Source organism: Balaenoptera acutorostrata, chromosome 6 (assembly GCF_949987535.1).
Source record: "Balaenoptera acutorostrata chromosome 6, mBalAcu1.1, whole genome shotgun sequence".
Classification (NCBI taxonomy): domain Eukaryota; kingdom Metazoa; phylum Chordata; class Mammalia; order Artiodactyla; family Balaenopteridae; genus Balaenoptera; species Balaenoptera acutorostrata.
The window spans coordinates 33,462,952-33,479,755 of NC_080069.1; the positions used below are offsets into that span (position 1 = coordinate 33,462,952).

General features: G+C 45.0%; 1 pseudogene; it reads left to right on the forward strand.

Annotated features, from left to right (window-relative positions):
• Positions 1–16,804, forward strand: part of LOC103005762 (dihydropyrimidinase-like) — a 118,253-nt pseudogene that overhangs the window by 78,076 nt on the left and 23,373 nt on the right.

Genomic DNA, 16,804 nt, shown 5'->3' on the forward strand with positions numbered 1-16,804 from the left:
TGATAGATTGATTGCAAAAAATGGCCGTAATTTTTTACCCTTCTCAGTCTCTACACTATTACTAAACCAAACTTGGGCCCGCTCACCGCCAATCCACTGACACTGGATTGTGCTGAAGGGAAGTGCAGAGTTTATTGCAAGGTGGTGCCCAGTGTGGCCAAGCAAGGAGAACGGGCAGCTTGTGTTCAAAAGACCCGAACTCAATATAAATGAGTTTATTTCCAAAACAGAAGTAGATTCACAGACATAGAAAACAAACTTATGGTTACCAGAGGGGATAACGAGATGGGGAGGTGCGGGGGAGCTAAATTAAAACTTTGGGATTAACTGCTGTGTATAAAATAGGTAAACAACAAGGACCTACTCTACAGCACAGGGAACTATATTCAGTGTCTTGTAATAACCTATAATGGAAAAGAATCTGAAAAAGAATATATATACAAATGTTTATGCATAACTGAGTCACTTTGCTGTACACCTGAAGCTAACACAACACTGTAAATTAACTATACTTCAATTAAAAAAACACGGTTTAAAAAAAAGAGACCTGAACTCCGCAGTGGCTTTCGGGGAAGGGTTGTTAAAGGCAAGGTGAGGGAGAGGGTTGCAGGTGCCTGATCAGCTTGGTACATCCTTCTGATTGTGGGTGGTGAGGTAACAGTGTGATGTTTCGGGAATTAACATCATCAACCTCTGGTTCCAACCCCTCTGGGGTCTACATGCTTATTGTCACATGCAGTTAACTTCTTCCACCTGGTGGGGGGTTTTAATGTCTACAAAACACCTCAAGGATATGGTTCAGGTTATTATCTACAGCCTTGAGGAGGCACTAAAAGTCCTTGACTTTGTGTTATGGCTAAACTCTTATTATTTTGTCTTACTTGACTCTTTTCCTTTGTTTCTGCATTTTCTCACTTTTCTCATTAAATTTGCTCTTTGGACTTGGGGGGAGGCCTACGAGGCTAAAGCTTTTCTACAAACAAGAGGTGGGGGACACGGGGTCTGTCCCTGGGGAGGCCCCGCAGGGTCCTGCTCAGTTTCTACACCTTGCAGAGTGACATTACAGCTTCTCCCATCAAGAAGTGAGAGAAATAGAATCACATGGTGGGGTTTATTTCTCCAGTCCTTGAATTTGGGATGGCCTTGTGACATCATCGGCCAATGGAATGTGGCAGAAGTAATAGTATGCCTATCCTGAGTCTATGATTCCCTCCTGCCTCTCTTGGAACCCTACTACTAACTTGTTGACAAGTCCAGGTGTATTAGCTTCTATTGCTGCTGTAGCAAACTTCCACAGACTTAGTGGCTTATAGAAACACATATTTATTCTCTCACAGTTCTAGAGGTCAGAAGTCTAAAACTGGTCCAGAGGGCTGCAGAGGGCTGGAGGTTCTAGGGGAAAATCCATTTGCTTGCCTTTTCCAGCTTCTAAAGGCCACCTATATTCCTTGGCTTGTGGACTCTCCTCCATCTCAAAGAGAGCAATGTTGCATCTTCTTTTCTTTCTGACCTCTGCTTCCATCCTTATATCTTCTCTCATGACTCTGATCTTCCTGCCTCCCTCTTCAAAGGACCCCTGTGACTATACTGGGGCCACCCAAGTAATCCAGGATAATCTCTCCATCTCAAGGTCCTTAACTCAAGCACATATGTAGAGTTCCTTTTACCATGAAAGGTAACATAGTCATAGGTTCTGGGCATTAGGACATGGACATCTTTGGTAGGGGCTCGGGGGGTGGGGTCATTCATCACGTCATACCAGGTTGGGCTGCTGAATGACAAGAGGAACATGACCAGTCTATTCCATCAACTCAGCCAATAGCCAGTCAACTGCCAGATACGTGAAATGGGGCATCCTAGGCCAGCCAGGCCCCAGCCACCAGCTGATCACAGATACTTGAGCAATAAGAAATGCTTATTTACTTTGAGCCCCTGAAATCTGTGCTGCTTTTTTGCACAGCGATTGTTAACTGATAAAAGCAGCAATCCTGTGCCATGGGTCTTATTAATTGAAACAAACCTTAGGTTGATGGACAGGCTGAAATTTCAACAAACTGCATTATATAAGATCACTTTCTGACAGTCATCTATTTTCTTGTGCTCTAAGTTTACAGACAAGAAAGCAAACCAAAGGCATCCAAACTTAAACGTGGCATTGGACTGAGGCCATTGTATTCAGCTCTGTAACCATTCTGCCTTCCCTCCCTTGCTCCTACCCTCTGAGTGCAGTTCTCTCCTGAGATTCTTACAAGGAAAATGAGAATATTTTGTCACCGAGTTAATCATCTTTTCTTTTTTCCCAGATCTGGCATAACAAAAGTGAAGGTGCTATGGGGCTGCTACTACCCTGTCAGTCATGCAGATTTAGGTGTGTGATGCACTCAGAGAGCCTTGGGTTCATTTGGGATGATACAAAATAAATTTGAGCTATCTTAATTGACATGAAAATATCTAATGAGCATTATACCCTATGTATGGAATTTTAACGAAGACATTGATCAGTTTTTAAACACTCTCAAATAAATCCCTTCTCATGTCAAATATTTTGGGGCTGGATTTATGGAGTAGCTTAATACTGTTTGAGCCAGTGAATTACACTGGTAATGTGAGAAAGGTATTCAGTCACTGGCGGGAGGGCATGAACTGAGCAACCTGAAGGGAAGAAATGGCTCTCTTTTTGGGTTCGGGCGGAACGGGGTCAATGTAGGACAGAAATGAGATGGGGAAATAGGCAGGTTAGGAACAAACCTGTGGAAGTATCTTCAGCAATAATATAGAGGGCTTGCAGCTCCTGCACATAATCTGAATGGTAAAGTTCAGTGCAGAGAAGAGATACAGGGAGACATTGTGTTGAAGAAGGGTCATTACCATGTGGGACTGGCCTTACAGAAGATTCGAGATCCTCCCTAAGAAGGCGGTCTTACTCCATCCGGAGGAAAGGAAATTGGAAGAAATGGACATTAGAGTGGGGACCAGCAAAAGAACAGAGTTCTTTTTTCCTGCAAGCTTGCTGCCTTTCAGAACTGGAGGTTGATTTGGAGGTTGGCAGTACTCCTGCGCACCAAATCCACTCCTATGCCTCTGTGAGCCCCAGAAATCACTGATAGCCCCAGTGCTCCTGAACTGTCCCCAGCCTTGCCAGTGCGAGTCAGCCCTGCTTCATTGCCTGGGTCGGAGGACTTGATCAGTCAGCCGTGAGCAGGGGGACAGTGGGCAGGACGCCCAGCACCACAGCAAATTGGGAGGTGCTGCCTCTCCTCCTAGGTGTGTCCCCATTTGCTTTCTTCGGTATGGCTTTGGATTTGGCCCCAAACCGTTATCTGAGTAATTGGTACACTAGTAGATAATAATTGTCTATTATGTCCTAGGAGCACTTTATATATAGCATCTCTCTGCATCCTCCCTAAAGCCTCTGGAGGTTGCTTTTCACACAGTGGACGCCGAGGCTTAGAGTGCTTGCTGAAATGTGTCAGCGATCACACGGAGAGTAGGTGGCACAGCAGAATTCAGACCAGGTCTCCCTGTCCCCTGAGCCACGCCCAGATTCCACGGCTCTGGGTTATGTGACAGGATGCTCAGCTTACTGTATCTGCTGGAAACACATCACACTTTGTCAGTGACTGTTTAAGAGCTGATTTGTATATCACAAATCCATTTCTATCTGCTCATTTTTTTGCATCAAAATAGTTTACCCTGTAAGAATGTTTCTCAAATCAGCAGATTTTTCTCTACAGCAAATCAAAAATCCCAGCTGTTTCATTTTTTTCTAATATCCTTTATGAGGTACCATGTTGCTTGCTGTCTAAAAAATTAATAATGCAGATTTTAGATTCATTTTTCCCTCCTCTTGCCTTCATCCTTGTACAGTGTGTTCTTTATAAAGAGATTTCTCTGCAAGTGAGAAACAGATTTATGGATACATTAAAATTTTAGCCTTCGGCAATGAAATCTAATAACAATTAAATAAGATATATTACTGCAGTTTTGTCTTGTAAGAGGCACATGTTTTCTTAACAAGCAACAGATCTAATATTATTCCCCTTTGTTTTTGTGCTGAAAACAGCATGTCACCAAAAGACATCAAAACTTTCTGCAGCAAGAGGACCAAATGCCTTCTCTCCTATTTTATAGCTCAAGCCACAGCGGCGCGTTTGGACCACAAGCTCCGGGCTGGTGTTCCAGTCTGCCCTTCCTCTCACTGTTGAATGTGGCCTTGATTTCTTCACCAATCTCTGTTCCTCATTTTCCCTACTTGAATAAAAGACCTGCCTGAGCTCCTTCCTGGTGAGGTTTAAGGAGGGAAGCTTTGGCAAGCACGTTAAGATGGCCTGGAGATAAGGTGCCTAGGAAATGCAACCCGTTTCTTCTTGTTTCTTTGCTGCCACAGCAAATTGAGAACGTCCCTCCTCTGAGGCTCTTTAGGCAATGCTTCAATGTCCCAACGATGAGAGGCTCAGAGGCAGGAGCTGGATTGTACCGCCTTCCCAGCACTAATGTTTGACACGTTGCCTTTAGATGTCTATTGATTTCTATCCTCTCGCTCCTGCAGAGGTGCAGTCATTCTGCTGGTCTTTCTTTCTCCAGACGGCCCCAGTTCTTTCCTTTTAGAAAAATCAGGGAATCAGGATTTGGACAAGCTCGTTATTTATTCCTTTCTCAAAGACTTTTTCAGGCAGATACCCAGATTCTTAAATTTTACTTTTAGAGCTGGAAGAAATATTACAGGTCAGAGCTTCTTAAACTTGAGGATGTTATCACTGGGGGAGTCTTGTCAAAATGCAGATTTTGATTTCAAAGGTCTAGACTGGTACCTGAGAGTTTGCTTTCCTAACAAGTCCCAGGCGGTACTGATGCTGGTCATCTGACGACCAGGCACTGTATAGCAATCTCTAGAATTCAGGACTGTCTGATAGCACTTTCAGCAGTGATGGAAACGTTCTGTATCTGTGCTGTCTAACATGGTCAGCACTAGCCTGATGTGACAATTGAGCACGGAGGGCTGGTGCAACTGAGGAGTTGAATTTTTAACTTTATTTAGTTTTAATTCATTTAAATTTAAATAGTCACACGTGGCTGGTTTCTATCTACTGAACGGCACAGCTCTAGATGAGCAACACCTGGCCGGCTGGTTTCCGCAGATGAGGAAACGAAAATCCAAGGAGGCGACTGGGCTGGCCGAGGCTGTCCTAGACTAGAGGCAGCAGTGGGAGGGAGACCCCAGTTTTCTACCACAATGTGACACATTTCCCATCACATCAACATCTCATTTCTGACTCTTCATGAAACCTGTTTTAAAACTCCTACCAGAGTTCCTAAGCAACCGAGTTAAAATTTCCCACATACCAAATTTGCCTTTAGGCATCACAAAATAAATAATTAGAAAAGTGGACAAGCAAAATAGTAATAATAATAGATAATAGTTACCAAGTTGTTACCAAGCGTCTGGCCACTGTTATGGCATCCAAAATACATTATTCCTAATTTTCACAGTAGCTCTGTATGATTATATAGATACATTTTAGATGAGGAAACTGAGGCTCAGAGAGGTTTAATAACTTGTCCAAAGTCACACAGCGAGTAAGTAGAAGAGCCAGGATTCTAACCCATGTTTACATGGCACTGAGGGTTCAGGATAGGCAAGTTTCTCAGACTCTCTTTAACATGATCCTCAAAGAGTTGCTTCTAATTTTGGTTGAAATATATTCCCAGAATCCCAATTATGGGCGAATCCTGAAATGCCATTCAACACTGTAGGTATAAACTCTCCTTGCGTTGTCATCTGCATGGGGTGTCCTCCACCTCCTCTGTCAGCACAGCCTAACTGAACCCTCCAGAGCTGACTACAGATCTCCATCGGGTGTCAGGCCCATCCTGGTCTGAGGTCTAGGCTGCAAGGCATTCGTTCTCAACTGAACTGTCTCTCCCAGCGTCAGGGGATGAGAGCAGCATTCAGTGCTGGTCCCCACCTTCTCTGCTGAGCTGGGGGTTAGGGTCGGGGTTTTCCCTTTGCTGGTAAATTAGGGCAGTGTGGGCAGCACTGAGCCTTTACACGCCTGCAGGGGTCAGACAGGCACCGAAAAGAGTGAAGAAAATCAAGAGATACAGAGACTTCCTGGGGGGCAGGGGTGTGGGCAGTGGGTCCTGGGGGGCTGGGAGCCCATGTCCCAGCTGAAGTTGCAGGAGTCCAGCCCAGCAGATTTTCTTCGAGGCTGTACACAGACCCAGTGTTACCAGATTTTCTGATTTTTTTTTTTTAAGAGAAGCCAGAAATCTAATTTTCTTTGGATAGCATCTCCTGATTAAAAAAAAAAAAAAAAGTTTGGCTCAAATTATTTTTGAAGAGTCTGACACTGATTTTGGCTACTGGTTGTCAGTTTGCAACCCTTGGTGTTTGGGGAAATCCTCACGTGACTTCCTCCTCTTCTCTCTGCCTGGCCTTCCTCCTCCCCTTCTCCTTCTCCAGTCATCTGAATTACTTTACCCTCTTTTTATTCCCTGGTACCTTTTAAAATCATGCTGTAGGCCAGATTCCAGTCTCATGCATAAAGGTTTTTCTCTATGCCTTGGGAATATTTTTTCCCCAAAGATCTCTAGCTCTATTTTATTCCCTTCTCTTGCTCTCCTGGATTGAGCCCTTCCCTCTCTCTCCATTGCTTCTTCCAGCAGCAGCTAAAAGGCTAACTTGATCCCTTTAACCTGCAGTTTCTCTTTACGGTGCCTCCATTATCAGTAATGTTTATCTCAACATCAGTGTCTCCCCAGGACCGTGTACCTGTTTTTTGCTTTTACCAATGGCAATATCCCAAGAATAATTACCACTTTTCTGCCTTTATCCCTAAACTCCAGTTTGCGCCACAACCCGGGGCCAGGAAACCACAGCTGCAGTTCACAGGAGAATATCACCAAGGACCCATCTCTCTTTCACGGGATGAAAGGAGTTTTTGTGTGGCTGGGTGGGAGGGAACGAGTTACGGAACAGGGGCAGTGATGAGAAGCTCCTGGTCCAAGCGCGGAGCCACGCAGAACTGTGCGGTCTGTGTATCCAGCCTGAGCCCACACTTATCTGCTTTCACGCAGAGCTGAGCTGCTGCCATGGGAAACAGAAGCGGCCAGGCTTCTCCATCAACCTGCGCACGCCAGCAAAACGCCGGCTGTGAGGTGCATAGGCAGTGGATTTGATTGTTTCCCCCAGGGGGTATTAAACGTCAGTGGCAGCAGCAAAAGCCCTGGCACGGAGGACACAGGCTCCCAGCCCCCAGCCCCAGCCCCAGAGCCCTGTTCGCCCACTTTGTTGGGGAGTCAGGGCGATGAACATTCCTGTGTTGTCCTGTGATTCCTTTGAGCGCAGATGAACCCTCGAGGTGCAAAGAACGCATCCTTTGCTTCAGATACAAGGCCCAGTCAGCAGCTGTGACAATAATAACTAGAGCCTCCAAAGTGGCCCAGCCTGGGCGCCTTCAAGATTGGGGGGATATTGAAAAAGCACGTCACCAGTGTCGCTCTGGCGCTGGCAAACAGAAACCCACAGGATCATTGCTTTTGCAAGTGCAGGAGAAACCAATGCAGCCTTCTTTGGGGAAGGACCCAGAGGACAAGGAACTCAACGCGGTCCTATTGCTTCCCTCCTTCCCCAAGTGGGGAGCCCTCACCTTGTCTGACAGCCTGAGATTTCCAGTAAGTGAGAACTGCTCCTTCTGACCCGGCTCCCCATGCAGAAGCCAGTGGCTTATGCTCAACAAGCCCAGATACAGTCTGCAGACAGCCTGGGGGAAAATAAACCCCACTGCCGATGTTCTCTTTCTCTGCTTCTCCGACCCGCTCTGCTAATCCCCTGTGGGAACCTAGTCTAACACATCAGCCTCTCATTGACCTCAGGACTTGATGGGAATCTCATTTTAAAGGGGATTTGGAGAAAGGGCAGAGTGGGATAGAAAAAGACCACGGGGCAGGGAGACAGGAGACCTGTGGTCCGGCCTGCATGTGACCTTGGATAGGTCACTTCACCTCTGGGGACCACAGCTCCCTTGGGTCCTGCCAGCCCACAGTCTCGAAAATAAAGGCAAAGAAGAGTGGCCGAGCCCATTCTGGGTGCTGGCATTTTGCAGAAGCCCAGCACCGGTAAGGGGGACAAAAGGAGGACGGAGCGTTTCTTGTCCTTTTCTCTTTTTCTTTCTTTCTTTTTTTAAAGCTCTTGCAAACTTATAAATTGGTCGGGAACGCAGTGTTCTCTGAGCCTGCCAAAATAGCTCGAGCAGTGCCAAGAGGTGAAATGAATTCCTCATAATTTTGTTTTCATCGTTCTTGCCTTGGGAAAGCCAGCGAACGCCTTCCTCTCTGAAAGCAACCTTCACACAAGAAAGGAAAGATTAATGAGAGCTACTGGGTAAACAGAGGAGGGTCTACAGAAAAATTCAGTCCGGCATGGCACTGTCTGTGAGGCCTGGCAGCCTTTCCGAGCCAGCCCTGCTCCTCTCCCCGACCCGAGGCTTGGCTAACAGATCAATTCTTCAAAAGCCAGGGATGGCCCAAGTCCACACAGCTGTTCTGTTAAGAAGATGCTCAAGCTGCAGTCCTCCCTGAGATGAGGGATTCAGATCCCTCAGGCCAAGGTTAACAAAGACTTTCTGGTATTTCTGTACAGAGGTAAACTGTCGGGGAGAGAGGCAGAGGTTTAAAGTTTCCTCTGGTCTCAACTGTTTATTCCAATTTACTAATACTTAATTTTTTCTTATAAAAAAAAAGCAATTTCAAAATCAAGATTATTCTGAAAGTTTACTTACAGGCTCTTCTCAGGTTCTTCTCTGAGTGCAAAAATGCCCTTTCCTAGGGCTCTGAGTCTTGATATAGAACACGGAAAAAGGAACCAGAAGTGACAAGTGGGTCACATAGCCATGAATCAACCTCTTTAATTCCCCAGAGAAGTGACTAAGTCGTTTAATACTGACAAAGGGGATAACAGATGCAAAGAAACTACCTATTTCTTTCTAATATTTTTCTCGGAATAGATGTTGCAGAAATCAATCCTAGAAAATAATGAAATAGGGTATTTTCAAACGTCAGAGAGTAAGTTACGGAAACTTGGGTGGTCTCTTGCCCTCTTCCTCTTCTTCCTTCATTCATACTCCCCACCCCCATCCCTACCCCCACAGGTGGGACCAAACATTCCCCATCTCCACTCCCAACCTCAGCTGAAGAGACAAACTGCATGAAGGAGCCACCTCTGTCTTGATGACTCAAGAGAGGTGTAGTAATCTGTGTCATGCGTCTCAATCTTTTTTTTTTTTTTTTGTAATAAGTATTTATTTATTTGGCTGTGCTGGGTCTTAGTTGTGGCATGGGGGATCTTTATTGCGGCATGTGGAATCTTTAGTTGCAGTATGCAGGCTCTTAGTTGCGGCATGCGGGAACTTAGTTCCCCAGCCAGGGATCAAACCCAGGCCCCCTGCATTGGGAGCGTGCAGTCTTAACCACTGGACCACCAGGGAAGTCCCACACGTCTCAATCTTGCTGGGACTTTCCATCTTAGAAATTTAGCTTCAAGTCAAGAGGACCAGCTTGCGTGGTGGCAGGGAATTAGGAAAGCTCAAAACCCTTCCACAAAACTGCTCTTCACTTTTTGATTGGGACTGCAAGAGCTTTTATCTTAAACATTCACACATTCCTGTAAATTGGTGCAGCCACTATGGAGAATAGTATGGAGGTTCCTTAAGAAACTAAAAATAGAGTTGCCATATGATTCTGCAATCCTACTCCTGGATAAATCTGGAGAAAAACATGGCCCGAAAGGATACTTGCACCCCAATACTCATCGCAGCCCTATTTACAATACACAATCATGGAAACAACTTAAATGTCCATCAACAGATGAATGGATAAAGAAGATGTGTTACATATCTACAATGGAATATTATACAGCCATTAAAAAGAATGGAATAATGCCATTTGCAGCAGCATGGATGGACCCAGAGATTGTCATACTGAGTAAAGTAAGTCAGACGGCAAAAGAGAAATATCATAATATATTGCTTATATGCAGAATTCTAAAAAAAATGACGCAAATGAACTTATTTACAAAACAGAATCAAACTCACAGACTTAGAGAACGAACTTAAGGTTACCAGGGGGGAGGGGAGGGGGAGGGATAGTTAGGGAGTTTGGGATTGATATGTACACACTGCTATATTTAAAATGGATAACAAACAAGGACCTACTCTATAGCACAGGGAACTCTGCTCAATAGTCTATAACAACCTAATTGGGAAAAGAATTTGAAAAAGAATAGGTACATGTATATGTATAACTGAATCACTTTGTTGTACACCTGAAACTAACACAATATTGTTAATCAACTATACTCCAATAAAAATAAAAAGTTGAAAAAAAATTCACACATTCCTGCCAAAATGCAAACGTCCCTGAGAAGGGTCAGTGTAAAGAAAAATCTAAAACAAGTAACTGTATAGACGAGACACTGAAAACTCATGTCAAACATGATGAAGATACACAAACATCTGATATTTGGGAAACACAGCCATCCACTGATAAACAGTAGGGATCCAGCAAATTTTGTGAGCAAATTAACATTACAAAAAAATCAGCGAGCATCACTGGAGTGGGCTGGAGGGGAGTGAACACAGGAACAGGGAGCTGAGTTAGGAGGTAGAACAGTGTATTAGTCAGGGTTCTCCAGAAAAACAGAAGCAATAGGGTGTGTGTGTGGAGAGAGAGAGGTTTATTTTAAGGAATTGATTCACATGATTGATTGTAGAGGCAGCTCGTCTAAAATCTGCAGGGTGGGCCAGCAGCTGGAGACCCAGGGAAGAGTTCGTGTTGCAGCTGGAGTCCAAAGGTGGATTGCAGGCCGAATTCCCTCTTCTTCAGAGGACCTCAGTCTTTTTTCTCTTAAGGCCTTCAACTGATTGGACAGGGCCCACCCACATTTGAGAGGATAATCTGCTTTCCTCAAAGCCTGCTGACTTAAATGTTCATCTCATCTTAAACACATCTTCAGAGTAACGTCTAGATTCATGTTTGACCAAATGGGTTCTGTGGCCTAGCCAAATTGACACAGAAAATGAACCATCACAACCAGATTGAGTACTAGAAAGGAAAGACAAAGCATAGGGCTTTGTTTGTTTTGCTTGTCTGTCTGTTTAGGCTGTGAAGGATGAATGGACAGAATTTGGTAGCTGGGGGGAGAGAGAGGAAAGGAATCAGTGCTGATCAGAACTTCCCATCCTGCGAACAGGCAGGGACATGGGTCTGGCCTTAGGAGAGGACGTGAGGCATAAAGGCGGAGAGCTGAGAATTAGCCAAACGTGTGCTTGCAGGGGAGCATCCAAGCATTTCTGCTGAACTGAGCTGCAAGTTGACACTCTGAGATGGAATGAATGTTCAGAGGGAGCCAGTGTGGAAGCAAGAGACCGAGGATGTCTGTTTGTTGCGTGCTGGGCTACACGGTACCTTCCTGGCACCCAAAGGGCTGAGGCTGCTGCCGAGTTTAAGCGCATAGAACACATTCAGGAAAAGCATCAGGAGCACGGCTTCCTCCACTGAGGTGGAGAGGCGAGTGGTGGCGGGAAGAGAGGTATTCCAGACAGAGGAAACAGCACCTGCAAACTCATGGAAACCAATGAGAGGGCTACAAGAGTCTGGATGTGACTGAAGTATAAGGGGCTAGGGACAAGCGGTCCCAAATGATGCAGGCAAGCCTGCCGGGGCCACAGCCGTGACAGCCCATCATGTCAGGGGGCTGACTTAGTCCAGAAGGTAGCGAGAGCCCCTGAAGCAAGATGTTTTCATTCAAACAAGAAGGTCCAGACTGCAGTGCAGATGGCTGATCGGGTCATCCGGAAGAAATGCTGGGGGTCCAGGACAGGGAAGAGTCAGGGAAGGAGAGTCGGAAGCAGGCTAGTGACCGTGAGGGCAGGAAAAAGAACAAAGTCCTGGAAATGGCCCTAGACTTTGGTGACCAGGAGGTCACTGGTGCTCTGGCAAGAGCCATTTCAGTAGAGGGGTGGGGGCAGGAACCACAGGTGAGGAGGGGAGGCGCAAGCCAAAGGTCACTGTGTAGCTGTGTTGAGGATGGAAACGGAGAGGGGAAGGCAGGTCTTAGAGAGGCAGTGGTTTTGGTTTTTGGAAGAACAGAGAAAACTTAACATATCTAGCTCACAAAGGAGATCAGATGAGGAGAAAAGGAAGAAAGCTGGTGAGGATGGTCTCAGCCCTCTTGGGGAAAGAGAAGAGGGGACCGTCTGCTCAAAGAGAAGGGAAGGAGACAGAGGTTGCTGGGTTGAGGAGAGCAAATCTGGGAGCAGCTGCTGGAAGAAGCAGTGGGAGGAGGGGGGACCCCAGGCCCCAGGGCCCATCACGGGGAGCCAGGGAGCATGGTTTGGAGAGCCGCCTGGCAATGCCCAAGCTGGGAGTGGGAGAAAAGGGCCAATTGGGTTTAGACCTTAGAGACTTCTAAAACTGGGTGCAGCTTGAGGTTGGGGGACTGGGATGCAGGTGAATGAGATTAAACGATTGCTGCAAGATTTCTTTCCGGTGCTTCCAGTGAACTTAGAGAATATAAGAGCTATGCTCAGCGGAGAATCTCAACCTGATTCAGCTCAAATGTTCCTTAAAGACTCTGAGTCTGCAATTAGTGGGCTGGACTCTTTAGAGAGCGTCTGTACTCCTCAGATAAATGGCTTCAGAACAGCAATGGTCCTGATATGCAGGAACCATCCTGAGTCCAATGCTAGGGCCTGCTGGCCACCAGCCAACTAAGACTGGGGCCCAAACTTCCAGGGCGTCTCTAGAATTCTGCCTGGGATGGCCGGCAAGGAACAGTCAGTCGCTACTGAAATGACTGTACAATCCTGGGGTCAGGAGCATCTCCTGTTCTTTCTCCTGCTGTCAGGAATCTCTGCCCCACAGAGGTGATTTTCGATCTGATGAGTCATGAAGCATGGATAACCTGAGGCTCACTTCAGACCCACGTGACTCATCCAGCCCAAAGATACCTCTGGAGAACTGAGATCGGGAGAGGGTGTTTTGCGAGGCTGCAGGGCCTGGCATTAACAAGTGTAGTCACTTTGTCCATTTAGTAGCTTTTAACCACTTAAAAATTGTTGTAGTCTTTCCTGAACGACCTATTAGAGGTAATAAGTTCCACATGTTGAATGAACAGAGAATTCTGTCCCATGAGGCCAGCTGTGCCATCTCTGTTTTAAAATTCTCTCCTTTCAATTTCAGAGTGATATTCCCAGGTCTATTTTTTTCTGAGCTCATCTAAGTGATGTCCTTTATCATGCTAGGTCTTGATCATTTCTGCTGCTTCAGTACTGAAGCCTTCCAGTGTTTAGTACCCGCTTCTGTACTGACTCGGCTCCTCGCCTCCCACCTCCCACCTTTGCCTTGTGTCCTCTCCGGGACCTTTTCTAGCTCCATCAGCTTTTTCTTCCTATTCAAGTTCACTTTTTCAAGCATAACTGGGCTAGGTCCCGGGACTCTCCTAATGAAAGAGGGGTGGTTCTAGAAGCTCACGTCTGGCCGTTAAGACATATGCACGCATAAGGCAGTCTAGACAGAAGGACAATGAAGTTATACAGAAAGGCCTATGGGAACCCCAGTGAGCACCACTGAACCCTCTGGGGTAGACAGTGGGGTAAGGGAGCGCCAGAGAGAACAGAATGAGGCTGAGCGCAGCAGGTGGAGAAAGCGGGAGGAAGGAGCCACACAGCCTTGTAAGTGCCAGAGGAGTGCTGGTGGATGCCCACGGGGAAACCCTCCCCCTTCCGCTTCCCAGACTCCCTTACAGTCAGACCATGGATATGCGACTCAGCCTTGGCCAATGGGACCTGAGGGAAAGTTTCTGAAGAGCTCACAGGAGAGTTTTCCTCTCTCTTAAAAAAAGACGTCTAAAAGAAGAAATAAGTTCATCTTTGCTACACATGGCTGTGCCTGCATGTGACTTCTTGAAAAGCTGCATCCATTTTCGTAACACGAGGAGGGGAGACACAGCCCAAGGATGGGAAGCATCTGTGTCCTCAGTAGTGTCTGTAGCACCTGAACAAACCCTTGACCCCCTCTGCCCCCAGAGCCCTGATACGAGAGACAAAACATAGTCAATGGTTCAAGCCAGTTTTTAAAAACTAAACGTTACTTTTTAGAGCAGTTTTAGGTTCGCAGCAAAGTTGAGCAGCCAGTACAGCGATTTCTCCTGTACACTCTGTCCCACACATGCACAACCCACCCTCACCATCAACATCCCTCACCAGAGCGGAACATTTATCACCACTGATGAATCTACATTGGCACGTCATAACCACCCAAAGTCCGTAGGTTATATTACAAATCACTCTTGGTGTTGTAAATTCAATGGGTTTGGACAAATGTGTCCACCATTATAGTGGATACTCAGTCAGACAGAATAATTTCACTGCCTTAAAAATCCTCTGTGCTCTGCCTGTTGATCCTTCTCTTCCCACCAACCTTTGGCAACCACTGATCTTTTCATGGTCTCCATAGTTTTGCCTTTTCCAGAATGTCATATAGTTGGAATAATATAGTATGTAACCTTTTCAGATTGGCTTCTTTCACTTAGTGTTATGTATTTAAGTTTCTTCCATCTCTTTCCAAGATCAAGCCAATTTTAAGTACCACTTTCTTAAGGTATAATTGACATACAACAAACTGCACATAATTTGATGAGTTTCAATGTATGTGTACACCTGTGAAACCATCATCACAAGCAAGATAGTAAACATACCCACCCCTTTTGAAGTTTCCCTGTGCACCACTGTGACCCCTCCCTTTCTCCCCTCCCCACTCCACCCTAACCACAGGCCACCACTGATCTGCTTTCTGACACTATAGATTAGTTTGTATTTTCTAGAATTTTATAGATGGAACCATACAGTATGTAGTCTTTTTTTTTTTTTTTGGTCTGTCTTTTTTCATGCAGTGTAATTATTCTGAGATCTCTCCATGTTGTTGCAGATATCAATGGTTCATTCTTTTTTATTGCTGAGTAGTATTCCATTATATGGCTATACTACAATTGGTTTATCCATAAACCTGTTGATGGACAGGTTGTTTCCACTTTGGGGCTATTAAAAATAAAACTGCTATGAACATTTGCATATAAGTCTTTGTATGGGCACATGCTTTCATTTCTTTTGGGAAAATACCTAGGAGTGGTATGGCTGCATCATATGGTAGGTGTATGCTTATCTTTCAAGTTTTCTAATGTGGTTGTACCATTCTACATCCTCTCCAGCAGAGTGTGAGAGCTCCAGTGGCTTCATGTCTTCGTTAGCACTTGATATGGTCCATCTTTTTAATTTAACCCACTCTAATAGGTGTGCAGTGGTGTATCAATGTAGTTTTAATTTGCATTTGTCTAGTGAGTAATGATGTAGAGCATCTTTTCATACACTTATTTGCCATCCCTATATCTTCTTTGGTGAAGTGCCCATACTTGTCTCTAATTCATTTTTAATACAACTGCCACAGTAACAATTTCTTTCTGTCGAAATATGTATCTTCTTTACAAAAAAAAAATGCACATTCATTGTAGAAAATCACCCTTAACTTTACCATTCAAGATGATTCTCTGTTCATTTTATACATTTCAAATATTTTTCCAGTTTGTAAGTTGCGTGATAATTTCATTATAGGTTTATTTTTAATACATAGAGGTTTTTAAAAATGCTTTCACTCTTTGTCTTTGAAGCCATAATTATAAGATCTACTCTCCCCACAAGTTTTGTTTGTTTGTTTGTATGGTATTCCTATTTAAATATTTAATCTAATATTTATTTGATAAGTTATAAACTGGGAACTCATATTAGTTTTCTATAGATGTTGTAACAAATGGTCACAGATTTAGTGGCTTAAAACAACACAGATTTATTGCCTTATTATCCTGGAGGTCAGAAGTCTGCAATGGGTCTTAAGCGATTAAAATCAAGATGTCAGTAGGGCTGTTTCTCTTTCTGGAGGTCCCAGAGAAGAATCTGTGTCCTTGCTTTTTGCAGCTTCTAGGGGCTGCCTACATTCTTTGGCTAGTGGACCCCTGCATCTTTATCTATTCCGCTGTCTCTGAAAAGATACACAAGAAACGGATTAACTGTGGTTGCTCCTGAGGAGAGGAGGGACCTGGGTGGCTGAAAGACAAAGGTTGAGGTGGGGGACTTTTCACTGCATTCCTCTGGTATATTTTGAATTTTGAATTGCATGCACTACTGCCTATTCGAAAAATAAATAAAACCTCAACAGTAATATTAAAAATAGTCATTAACTATAAAATAATTTAATATATTGCATAATTTTACAAATATATTAAAGTTCTATATATAAAACTATATGTCAGTAACTTACTATAGTATTTTTTTTTTTTTTTTTTTTTTTAATTTATTTATTTTATTTATTTATTTTTGGCTGTGCTGGGTCTTCGTTGCTGTGTGCGGGCCCTCTCTAGTTGCGGCGAGCGGGGGCCACTCTTCATTGCGGTGCGCAGGCCTCTCATTGCGGTGGCCTCTCTTATTGTGGAGCACGGGCTCCAGGCGCACGGGCCTCAGCAGTCGTGGCACTTGGGCTCAGTAGCTGTGGCTCACAGGCTCTAGAGCGCAGGCTCAGTAGTTGTGGCGCACGAGCCTAGTTGCTCTGCGGCATGTGGGATCTTCCCGGACCAGGGCTCGAACCCGTGTCCCCTGCACTGGCAGGCGGATTCTTAACCACTGCGCCACCAGGGAAGCCCTTACTATAGTATTAATGTTGGAAAAATAAGTAAACAGTAAAGCAGATGGACTGCATT